Below are 12512 nucleotides of genomic sequence, written 5' to 3' on the forward strand. Positions count from 1 at the left end.
ATAATCCCGTATGTCATTCCCTTTGTCCTTCGGTATGTTACTTGCCCGAGATTCGGTCGTCAGTATCCGCATACCTATTTCAATCTCGTTTACCGACAAGTCTCTTTACTCGTTCCATAATTCAAGATCCCGCAACTTACACTAAGTCACATTGCTTGCAAGGCTTGTGTGTGATGTTGTATTACCGAGTGGGCCCCGAGATACCTCTCCGTCATACGGAGTGACGAATCCCAGTCTTGATCCATACTAACTCAACGAACACCTTCGGAGATACCTGTAGAGCATCTTTATAGTCACCCAGTTACGTTGCGACGTTTGATACACACAAAGCATTCCTCCGGTGTCAGTGAGTTATATGATCTCATGGTCATAGGAACAAATACTTGACACGCAGAAAACAGTAGCAACAAAATGGCACGATCAACATGCTACGTCTATTAGTTTGGGTCTAGTCCATCACATGATTCTCCTAATGATGTGATCCCGTTATCAAGTGACAACACTTGCCTATGGTCAGGAAACCTTGACCATCTTTGATCAACGAGCTAGTCAACTAGAGGCTTACTAGGGACAGTGTTTTGTCTATGTATCCACACATGCACTGTGTTTCCAATCAATACAATTATAGCATGGATAATAAACGATTATCATGAACAAAGAAATATAATAATAACTAATTTATTATTGCCTCTAGGGCATATTTACAACAGTCTCCCACTTGCACTAGAGTCAATAATCTAGTTCACATCACCATGTGATTCCAACGAATCCAACACCCATATAGTTATGGGGTCTGATCACGTCTTGCTCGAGAGAGGTTTTAGTCAACGGTTCTGGAACTTTCAGATCCGTGCGTTCTTTACAAATCTTTATGTCATCTTATAGATGCTGCTACTACGTGCTATTCGGAAATGCTCCAAATATCTACTCTACTATACGAATCCGTTTCACTACTCATAGTTATTTGGATTAGTGTCAAAGCTTGCATCGACGTAACCCTTTACGACGAACTCTTTAACCACCTCCATAATCGAGAAAAATTCCTTAGTATATTTAGTTACTAAGGATAACTTTGACCGCTGATCAGTGATTCAATCCTGGATCACTCTGTGTACCTCTTAACAGACTTGTTGCAAGGCACACATCAGGTGCGGTACTCAGCATGGCATACTTTAGAGTCTACGGCTAAGGCATAGAAGATGACCTTCGTCTATTCTCTTTATTCTGCCGGGGTCGGGTTTTGAGTCTCACTCAAATTCACACCTTACAACGCAACCAAGAACTCCTTCTTTGTTGATCTATTTTGAACTCCTTCAAAACTTGTCAAGGCATGCATCTTGTTGAAACTTCTATTAAGCGCTTTCGATCTATCCCCATAGATCTTTGATGCTCAACGTTCAAGTAGCGCAATCCAGGTACTCCTTTGAAAACTCCTTTCAAACAACCTTGCATGCTTTAGAGAAATTCTACATTACTTCTGATCCACAATATGTCAACCACATATACTTATCAGAAATTCTATAGTGCTCCCACTCACTTCTTTGGAAATTCAAGTTTCTCATAAACCTTGTACAAACCCAAAAAATCTTTGATCATCTCATCAAAGTGTATATTCCAACTCCGAGTTGCTTGCACCAGTCCATTGAAGGATCGCTGGAGCTTGCATACTTGCTAGTATCTTTAGGATCGACAAAACCTCCTGGTTGTATCACATACAATGTTTGCTCAAGGAAACCGTCGAGGAAACAATGTTTTGACATCCTATGTGCAATATTTCATAAATAATGCAGCAACTACTACCATAATTCTAACAGACTTTTAGTATCACTACGAGTGAGAAAGTCTCATCATAGTCAATTGTTTGATCTTGTCGGAAACATCTTTGCAACAAGTCGAGCTTTTCTTAATAGTGACTCATCACCATCATCGTCTGTTTTCCTTTTAAAGATCCATCTTTACTCAATAGTCCTATTACCATCAAGTAGTTCTTCCAAAGTCTACACTTTGTTTTCATACATGGATCCTCTCTCGGATTTCATGGCTTCCAGCCATTTGTCGGAATCCGGGCCCACCATTGCTTTCTCCATAACTCCTAGGTTCACTATTGCTCAACAACATGACCTCCAAGACAGGGTTATCGTACCACTCTGCAGTAGTACGCGACCTTGTCAACCTACGAGGTTTGTAGTAACTTGATCTGATGCTCGATGATCACCATCATCAGCTTTCACTTCAATTGGTGTAGGCGCCATAGGAACAACTTCCTGCCCCCTGCTACACACTGGTTGAGGTGATGGTTCAATAACCTCATCAAATTCTACCACTCTCCCACTCAATTCTTTCGAGAGAAACCTTTCCTCGAGAAAGGATCCGTTTCTAGAAACAAACACTTTGCTTTTGGATCGGAGATAGGAGATGTACCCAACTGTTTTGGATATCCTATGAAGATGCATTTATCCGCTTTGGGTTCGAGCTTATCAGACTGAAACTTTTTCACATAAGTGTCGAAGCCCCAAACTTTCAAGAAACGACAGTTTAGATTTCTCTAAACCTCAGTCTATACTATGTCATCTCAACGGAAATACGCGGTGCCCTATTTAAAGTGAATGCGGTTGTCTCTAATGCATAACCCATAAACGATAGTGGTAATTCGATAAGAGACATCATAGCATGCACCATACCAAATAGTGTGTGGCTATGACGTTCAGACACATCATTACACTATGATGTTCCAGGTGGCATGAACTGCGAAACAATTTCCACATTGTCTTAACTGCGTACCAAAACTCGTAACTCAGATATTCATTTCTATGATCATATCGTAGACAGTTTATCCTCTTGTTACGACGAACTTCACTCCGAAACAGAATTGAACTCTTCAATATTTCAGACTTGTGATTCATTAAGTAAATACTCTTGTATCCACTCAAATCGTCATTGAAGTAAGAACATAATGATATCCACTGCGTGCCTCAGCACCCATTGGACTGCACACATAAAAATGTATCACTTCCAACAAGTTACTATCTTGTTTCATCTCAATGAACACAAAGCCTTGCTCATGTGGTATGATTTGCATGTCACTAGTGATTCAAAATTAGGTGAGTATAAAGATCCATCATCATGGAGCCTCTTCATGCAATTTATACCAACATGACTCAAGCGGCAGTGCCACAAGTAAGTGGTACTATCATCATTACCTTGTATCTTTTGGCACCAATATCATGAACATGTGTAACAATACAATCGAGATTCAATAAACCATTGAAGGTGATTATTCAAGCAAATAGAGTAACCATTATTCTCTTTAAATGAATAATCGTATTGCAACAAACACGATCCAATCATGTTCATGCTCAACGCAAACACCAAATAACAATTATTTGGGTTTCACCACCAATCCCGATGATAGAGGGAGCGTGCGATGTTTGATCATATCAACCTTGGAAACACTTCCAACACGTATCGTAACCTCGCCTTTAACTAGTCTCCGTTTATGCCGTAGCTTTCACTTCGTGTTACTAATCACTTAGCAACCGAACCGGTATCCAATACCCTTGTGCTACTAGGAGTACTAGTAAAGTACACATCAACATCATGTATATCAAATATACTTCTTTCAACTTTTGCCAGCCTTCTTATCTACCAAGTATCTAGAGTTGCTCCGCCCCAGTGACTGTTCCCCTCATTACAGAAGCACTTAGTCTCGGGTTTGGGTTTAATCTTGGGTCCCTTCATTAGTGCAGCAACTATTTTGTCGTTTCACGAAGTATCCCTTCTAGCCCTTGCCTTTCTTGAAACTTAGTGGTTTTACTAACCATCAACTATTGATGCTCCTTCTTGATTTCTACTTTCGCAGTGTCAAACATCGCGAATCGCTCAAGGATCATTGTATCTATCCTTGATATGTTATAGTTCATCACAAAGCTCTCACAGCTTGGTTGCAGTGACTTTGGAGAACCATCACTATCTCATCTGGAAGATTAACTCCCACTTGATTCAAGCGATTGTCGTACTCAGACAATCTGAGCACACGCTCAACGATTGAGTTTTTTCTCCTTTACTTTGTGGACAAAGAATCTTGTCGGAGGTCTCGTACCTCTTAACAAGGGCACAAGCATGAAATCACAATTTCATCTCTTTAGAACATCACTTATGTTCCGTGACGTTTCAAAACGTCTTCGGTGCCTTGCTTCTAAGCCATTAAGTATTTTGCACTGAACTATCGTGTAGTCATCAGAAACGTGTATGTCGGATGTTCACAGCATCCACAGACGACGCTCGAGGTGCTGCACACCGAGTGGTGCATTAAGGACATAAGCCTTCTGCGCAGCAACGAGGACAATCCTCTGCAAAGTTTGCTACTATCAACTTTCAACTAAATTTTCTCTAGGAACATATAAAAATAGTAGAGCTATAGCGCAAGCTACATCGTAATTCGCAAAGACCATTAGACTATGTTCATGAAAATTAGTTCAGTTAATCATATTACTTAAGAACTCCCACTCAAAAAGTACATCTCTCTAGTCATTTGAGTGGTACATGATCCAAATCCACTATCTCAAGTCCGATCATCACGTGAGTCGAGAATAGTTTCAGTGGTAAGCATCTCTATGCTAATCATATCAACTATACGATTCATGCTCGACCTTTCGGTCTCATGTGTTCCGAGGCCATGTCTGCACATGCTAGGCTCGTCAAGCTTAACCCGAGTGTTCCGCGTGTGCAACTGTTTTGCACTCGTTGTATGTGAACGTTGAGTCTATCACACCCGATCATCACGTGGTGTCTCGAAACGAAGAACTGTCGCAACGGTGCACAGTCGGGGAGAACACAATTTTGTCTTGAAATTTTAGTGAGAGATCACCTCATAATGCTACCGTCGTTCTAAGCAAGATAAGGTGCATAAAGGATTAACATCACATGCAATTCATACGTGACATGATATGGCCATCATCATGTGCTTCTTGATCTCCATCACCAAAGCACCGGCACGATCTTCTTGTCACCGACGTCACACCATGATCTCCATCATCATGATCTCCATCAACGTGTCGCCATCGGGGTTGTCGTGCTACTCATGCTATTACTACTAAAGCTTCGTCCTAGCAATATAGTAAACGCATCTGCAAGCACAAATGTTAGTTTAAAGACAACCCTATGGCTCCTGCCGGTTGCCGTACCATCGACGTGCAAGTCGATATTATCTATTACAACATGATCATCTCATACATCCAATATATCACATCACATCGTTGGCCATATCACATCACAAGCATACCCTGCAAAAACAAGTTAGACGCCCTCTAATTTTGTTGTTGCATGTTTTACGTGGTGACCATGGGTATCTAGTAGGATCGCATCTTACTTACGCAAACACCACAACGGAGATATATGAATTGCTATTTAACCTTATACAAGGACCTCCTCGGTCAAATCCGATTCAACTAAAGTTGGAGAAACCGACACTTGCTAGTCATCTTTGAGCAAAGGGGGTTACTCGTAGCGATGAAACCAGTCTCTCGTAAGCGTACGAGTAATGTCGGTCCAAGCCGCTTCAATCCAACAATACCGCGGAATCAAGAAAAGACTAAGGAGGGCAGCAAAACGCACATCACCGCCCACAAAAACTTTTGTGTTCTACTTGAGAAGACATCTACGCATGAACCTAGCTCATGATGCCACTGTTGGGAAACGACGCATGGGAAACAAAAAATTTCCTACGCGCACGAAGACCTATCATGGTGATGTCCATCTACGAGAGGGGATTTTTGATCTACGTACCCTTGTAGATCGCACAGCAGAAGCGTTAGTGAACGCGGTTGATGTAGTGGAACGTCCTCACGTCCCTCGATCCGCCCCGCGAACCGTCCCATGGACCGTCCCGCGACCCGTCCCACGATCTAGTGCCGAACGGACGGCACCTCCGCGTTCAGCACACGTACAGCTCGACGATGATCTCGGCCTTCTTGATCCAGCAAGATAGACGGAGAGGTAGATGAGTTCTGCGGCAGCGTTACGGCGCTCCGGAGGTTGGTGGTGATCTAATCTCGGCAGGGCTCCGCCTGAGCTCCGCAGAAACGCGATCTAGAGGTAAAACCGTGGAGGTATGTGGTCGGGCTGCCTTGAAAAAGTTGTCTCAAATCAGCCCTAATACCTCAGTATATATACGAGGGAGGGAGGGGAGGAGGCAGCCTCAAACCCGCAAGGTTTGGCCGAAATTTGAGGTGGAGGAGTCCTACTCCAATCCTACTTGGAGTAGGATTCCACCTTCCCACTTGGAAACTCTTTCCATCTTGTGTTTTTTCCTTCTCAAACCTTATGTGCCTTAGTGGGAACTTATTTCAGCCCACTAGGGGCTGGTTTATGTCTTCCCATAGCCCATGAGACCCCTTGGGGCGTGACACCCCTCTCGATGGTCCCCGTCACCCCTCCCGGCACTCCCAGTACACTACCGATGAGCCCGAAACTTTTCCGGTAATGCGCGAAAACCTTCCGGTAACCAAATGAGGTCATCCTATATATCAATCTTCGTTTCCGGACCATTCCGGAAACCCTCGTGACGTCCGTGATCTCATCCGGGACTCCAAACAACATTCGGTAACCAACCATATAACTCAAATACGCATAAAACAACGTCGAACCTTAAGTGTGCAGACCCTGCGGGTTCGAGAACTATGTAGACATGACCCGAGTGACTCCTCGGTCAATATCCAATAGCGGGACCTGGATGCCCATATTGGATCCTACATATTCTACGAAGATCTTATCGTTTGAACCTTAGTGCCAAGGATTCATATAATCCCGTATGTCATTCCCTTTGTCCTTCGGTATGTTACTTGCCCGAGATTCGGTCGTCAGTATCCGCATACCTATTTCAATCTCGTTTACCGACAAGTCTCTTTACTCGTTCCATAATTCAAGATCCCGCAACTTACACTAAGTCACATTGCTTGCAAGGCTTGTGTGTGATGTTGTATTACCGAGTGGGCCCCGAGATACCTCTCCGTCATACGGAGTGACGAATCCCAGTCTTGATCCATACTAACTCAACGAACACCTTCGGAGATACCTGTAGAGCATCTTTATAGTCACCCAGTTACGTTGCGACGTTTGATACACACAAAGCATTCCTCCGGTGTCAGTGAGTTATATGATCTCATGGTCATAGGAACAAATACTTGACACGCAGAAAACAGTAGCAACAAAATGGCACGATCAACATGCTACGTCTATTAGTTTGGGTCTAGTCCATCACATGATTCTCCTAATGATGTGATCCCGTTATCAAGTGACAACACTTGCCTATGGTCAGGAAACCTTGACCATCTTTGATCAACGAGCTAGTCAACTAGAGGCTTACTAGGGACAGTGTTTTGTCTATGTATCCACACATGCACTGTGTTTCCAATCAATACAATTATAGCATGGATAATAAACGATTATCATGAACAAAGAAATATAATAATAACTAATTTATTATTGCCTCTAGGGCATATTTCCAACAGAAAGATCTCGCGCCTCCCCCGCGACTAATCACCAACGAAGATCGCGCCTCCAGCGAAAGCGGGAGCGCCACCTCCTCATCGCCGAGGCGGACGAGAACACCATGGTGGTGTGGCGCGAGCTCTTCCCGTAGGATGTCGCTGCCGAGAACGAGTTGGTGGAAGCCGAGATGGACAACCTGACATCGACCTGGGGAGATGAAGATCCTCGATGGCTCGACGCGTTTATGTAGTCGGACTACAACACCGAGGAGGACGAGGAGTAGTCTAGCATCATTTTATCTTATTTATTTGGCATCACATGAATTTGCCTGTGGTTTGGGGCTTGAGCTATGCTATGAATTTGAATGTTTTCGTTGCGTTGTTCATATTTTTTCCAAGTGGTTGCTAAGCGCACGCTGGATTTCACCGCATCTCGTGAAGCACTACATCGGCGTACTAAATTTCACGGTGCCTAGAAAAACAACCACCCTACCGCGCGCATTAAAACACTATTTTACCGCTGTAATTATTTTAGGGCGCCAAGCTACCGGGGTCCTATTCAATGGCGTAGCCAGGGGATGGACAGGGTGGTCCATGGACCATCCTGAAATTCCACCATAGCCAATATATAGGATAGAAAAAAGATATATATTTTTTACAATGCATAAAATTACGTAATTTTTTTATTATTGGATTATTCAGGCTCATCGAGCTAGCTACGCCACTCGGCCTATTGGGATGCTTTAGAACGTAAAAAAAAGTTGGCGGCTGTTGCTGCATGGTGTTGTTTATCCACGGTGCAGCTAGATGACGCGTCACGGAGCAGCAGCTTTACGAGGCCGGCTGCCATGCTCCTCCACGATGGTCATGAGATTTTGGATGCCTGGGGCGAAACTAAAACTGATCCTTAATATAGACATCATAATATTAACATAAATATATGACTTAAATGCATCAGATATTATTATGCACATCAAATGAGTTATTACCTTCAAATTTCCTTTTGCTGATCCGATTCCGAATTTCCGTGAGTTGGCTGCTCTTTCTCTTCCTCTACGGCAACCATCGCCAACTCATCGTCTGGGTTCATCGAAGCACTGAAGCATCAATATTACTTTTGAGAAATTTGTGAATATCTTCATGCTGTGATTATACCAATATCTTCACTTGCTCGCGCCCGCGATCCGCCCGCTCCGCGTGTGCCCACGACACGCTCCGACGCGCACAATCCACGTCGAGCTCAACAGATCACCCGCGATCACCGCGCGACTCGCCAACGGACTGACTCGATACTATGTTCTGAGATTGATGTTGCTATGACTTTGCTATGCTTAATGCTTGTCATTAGAATCTGAGTGTCATGATTTTAGATCTAAACTTATTATATTCTCTCTGAATATGAAAAGTTTTTTAATCATATCTTGCAAGTTGTATGCACCTATTACGTGTCTTGGTGGTGGGAATCGACGGCTTGCTGGTGGTGGCGGAAACCGACGGCTGGCATGCTGGTGGCGCTTCACTTAGCGGCGGGGCAGATTGGTGGCGCGGGATGTATGGCGGCGCGCCCCAGCCCAGATCTGGGCCCTTTAGGGCCCCATCCGGGTCCTAGCGGGGCAGCTCTGGTCTGGCCACGATGCCTCCTGCGTGGTGAGGTGGTGGAGCAGCTCAGACCGGGGTCGGCGACGTCGATGGCATGCCTTGTGCAGCGCGGCGACGGGAGCTTTATGGGCATCTGAACGTCCGACCGGGCCTGGTATGCTCCTGCTGCGGCGTCCGGTCGGTTACCGTCGTTGACGGTGGAGGTTGGTCCCTCCCGCATGCCGACGGGCTGCTGTTCCTAGTCCCGGCTTATCCTCTTCGTTGCGGAGGTCCCACTTTGCGATGCTGTGGTGAGACAACGTGGGAGGCCTCAAGATCGTGATGTCGTAGGGTGGTGGACGATATGGTGGCGTGCTCCGGAGAGCCCGAGGTGATGGTTGGGATCGGGAGAAATCCCCGTTGTCATGTCCGACACCAACATGCTGGCGCCTAAGGGTGCCGCTGGAACTTCCTGGAGGGCGTCAGGTGCTACCCTTCCTTCCCCCTCGCCGCGTACCGGGAGAAATCCTTGGTAGCAATGTTGTCATTGTCGCGTCCCTTCTTGGAGGTGTTGATTGGTACCGGCGTTTCTGAGTATAGGATCTTGGTGAGAGATCTCGAGTGGACGCAACGGTCGCGAGACTTCGTCGTTTTCGTTGATCCCTCGTTGCCGGTATTTTTTTTATTTTCTCCTTCGTTTCTGTTGGGCGTGAATGTGCTACTTCTATCCCAGCATCTATCGTTGGTTGTATCAGATGTTTGCTATATTAATATAGTGGGGCAAAAGCTTGTTTTGAGAGAATTCACCGAAATCCACCAACCCAAACTTAGTATGGGGTATAAAAAAAATACTTCCTTTATGTTTACATATGAATGCCTACCAATACTAACTTTTTGAAGTAAAAAAATTTACTAAGAAAACTACGTATAGATCTATTTAGACATACATTACAGTGTAGATTCACTCTTTTTGCTTCGTATATAGTTCTTAATGAAATCTTTAAAAAAACTTATATTTAAGAACGGAGGGAGTAGTAGTACTAGCACAGGATCAAGGTCGAAATATTTAGCAAAACAGAGAGACGATGCACCCCACAACGAAAAGCAGGACAAGCTTTGGCAAAAGTAGCCTCAGTCGATCGAATAGCAAGCATTTTCAGTTTTGATCACGCAAGACTGCACAGGACAGAGATGGCAAAAGATACTGTAGGAAGCAAAGCTGTTGCGGTGTGAAACAAGTGTTGTATGTGATGGACATGATGTAGCAGGCAATTAAACAGCTGCAAAAGACGCTTGCCACTGGAAACGACGAGAACGCGACACCGAATGCCGTAGCCGGTGATCCAGTAGAACAGAAGGAGAAGAGAGGGGGGGGGGGGGGGGGGGGGGGGGGAGGGGGGGGGGAGGCGTGCACGTACCTTCGCAGGCGGTGGCGAGGTGGGCACCTCTGGGACGGAGACCACCGCAGGAGACATGGGCAGGGATGACCTTGGCACGGGCGGAGGTGCCGTCGTGCTCCTGGAACGACGGGGGCGGCGAAGGTGCGCCATCTGCAGAACAAATTCAAATGACATGTTACGTCCGGCGATACAGAGCGAGAACTCAGACGAGAGGGAGAGAGGGAGGTTTGTACATGTTATATGCTTCCGGCGAGTTGCAGGCGATGGTGGTGGGGGTGGGGGGCTGCTGACGAGGGCGGCCAGGGGAGCGGGTCCTGCGTCCAGAAGCCACGGTAACAACAAAAGTTAATTACCAACAGTCCGAATTTGGGAAGAGAAAGACTTGATGGCAATGCGCTACATGAAATAGAGCGGCAGGCCAGATAATCAAATGTTAAGGGCCTCTTTGATTTGCAGGATGTTAAAAATGCAGGAATAAGAAAAATAGAGGGTTGGAGTGGCATGTCCATTTAAACCCTATATGATTATGAAGGAGTGCTTGATGTCAACGAAAAAACAAAGGGATTGTAAAAAAAAGGTTGGAGTGGATCTTAGATTTTCTATGAAATGTAGTGCAAAAGTTCCATAGAAAAAAATCCCATGGGATCCAATCCAATAAATCCAGAGAGCAACATAGAAAAAATTCTTAAGGATTTTAATCCACGAAAAATCTTATAAAATTCCTTTGAATCAAAGGAGCCCCAAGAAAATGAAGGGTGCGAGAGACTGATTCTATTAAAGCTAGCTGCGAGAGCCAGCTACTCTGCCAACAGACGATTCACTTGACCCTACTTTGTTTTTCACTGGAGGAAGGCTACGAAAACCACATGCAAAAAAGTAGGACTGCGAGAGGGTCAACGTGGGAAAATGTTTGTCAAAAGATACCGCAGGAAGCAAAGCTGTGTTGTGGTTTGAAACGAGTGCTGCGGGATGGAGGAGGCGATTGACCAAAACTAACACCGAAATATTTATCAGAGACGTCACAGTTCGAGCTTAAAATCTTACTTAGAAGCAGGCAAACAAACTCTGAACGAAAAGAGCTCTTCTGAAGGGTAACTCGAGCAACAACAACCGCAAGACTTGCGAAGGAACCGGGTGAAAAAATTTTCTACACTAGATCAAACAGGGAGGACATAAAAAGTTGTGCAATAACTTGCTGGACCAAGCAGGTGGGTCTATCTATCAAACCGCACACATCCAAAATCGATGAAATAACCGCGCATGCTACATGCATTCTTCACAAAGGAGACTAGCCTAAATCGCTCCGCATATCCAAAGCAGTTTGAAGCTAGCTAGCTAGGCCATGCGCGCGCCGTACAGACAGATACACTAGAACAAGAAAGCAAACACCGAGTCGGCTCGTACGAAGAGAGAGGGAGAGGGAGGGAGGCGATCGATGAACGCGCGCGTACCATGGCAGGCGGCGGCGGCGACGTGGGAACCTCCGGGGCGGCAGGAGTTGTAGAGCGTGAGGAGGTGGGTGGCGTTGAGGCCCGCTATGAGGAGAAGCGGCTCGGCGGCGACGCGGCAGAGGCAGGGGACGCCTCCCCCGAGGTCGACGGCGGCGACCACCGGCGCGCAACACTCCAGCGACCTATATTTCGGTACAGAGGAAGTAGACTGTATTGTGAACACGCCATTTTTTGTATAGTTCCATTCAGGGAAATCCTTCACACCCAATTCACCAACCGGAATTTGTTTGATGCCCGTGCGTCGTCAGTAGAGAACATGTTATCAACTTTTGCACGATCCCAATCATCTCCTCACAGATTTAGCAGGTCGCTTACCGTAGTGACTCCATGTACATAAATTTGGCCCAGTAGTAGACTTCACATTCGTGGAATCCAGTTACCATGATGGATAAGGATTTTGATCCATCACCAATGCGCCATACAAGGCCCTCTCTCAGCAGACCCCTCCCAAATAAAATGCTTCTGAATGTACATGAGGCGCAACCGGACATGTAGCATTCATATGGATCCGTTATTGAAATAACGAGCACGAAGCA

This window comes from Hordeum vulgare, chromosome 4H (genome assembly GCF_904849725.1).
Source record: "Hordeum vulgare subsp. vulgare chromosome 4H, MorexV3_pseudomolecules_assembly, whole genome shotgun sequence".
In the NCBI taxonomy this organism is placed as follows: Eukaryota; Viridiplantae; Streptophyta; class Magnoliopsida; order Poales; family Poaceae; genus Hordeum; species Hordeum vulgare.